This window comes from Brassica oleracea, chromosome C3 (assembly GCF_000695525.1).
Source record: "Brassica oleracea var. oleracea cultivar TO1000 chromosome C3, BOL, whole genome shotgun sequence".
NCBI classification, from domain to species: Eukaryota; Viridiplantae; Streptophyta; class Magnoliopsida; order Brassicales; family Brassicaceae; genus Brassica; species Brassica oleracea.
The window spans coordinates 45,510,060-45,510,531 of NC_027750.1; the positions used below are offsets into that span (position 1 = coordinate 45,510,060).

The 472-nt window shown below is 46.0% G+C and overlaps 1 pseudogene; it reads right to left on the reverse strand.

Moving 5' to 3' along the window:
• The window catches only part of LOC106330730, a 3,270-nt pseudogene extending 3,098 nt beyond the window's left edge, over positions 1-172 (reverse strand).
• Positions 173-472: the final 300 nt, after the last annotated feature.

The window sequence follows — 472 nt, forward strand, 5'->3', positions numbered from 1 at the left end:
CTTGTACCAAGTTTGCAAACTGACGTTGAAGCCTTCGCTTGGATTCAGGAGTGAAGTTCTTGCGTTCAAATTCTTTTTTGAATGCCGCCCAAGTGGTAACCAGATGTCCTACTTGGCGATCCCTGCTCTCCCACCATTCTGCCGCGTCTTTTTCTAAGTAATACACCGTCATCTTTTTCTTAGACTCCTCGGAACACGTCAGTGTCTCAAAGTTTTTCTCAACGAAGCCACTGGTCGCCTTGAAATGAATCTGTCCCGCCTTAAAAATGTGGTGTCTTCATATTCTTCATGGCAGTTATCAACGGTAACATTGGTGTAGCCACTGTAGGTTGTGGTGGCATGACTGGTAGCGGTTGCACTTGAGGTTGTTGTAGGGACCTCGCTATCACGTCATGAAGCATCTTCAAAGTGTGCTCCATTCCTACTCCTTGTTGTGGTTGATCATGAACTTCTGGTTCAATCGGGTTGTTTC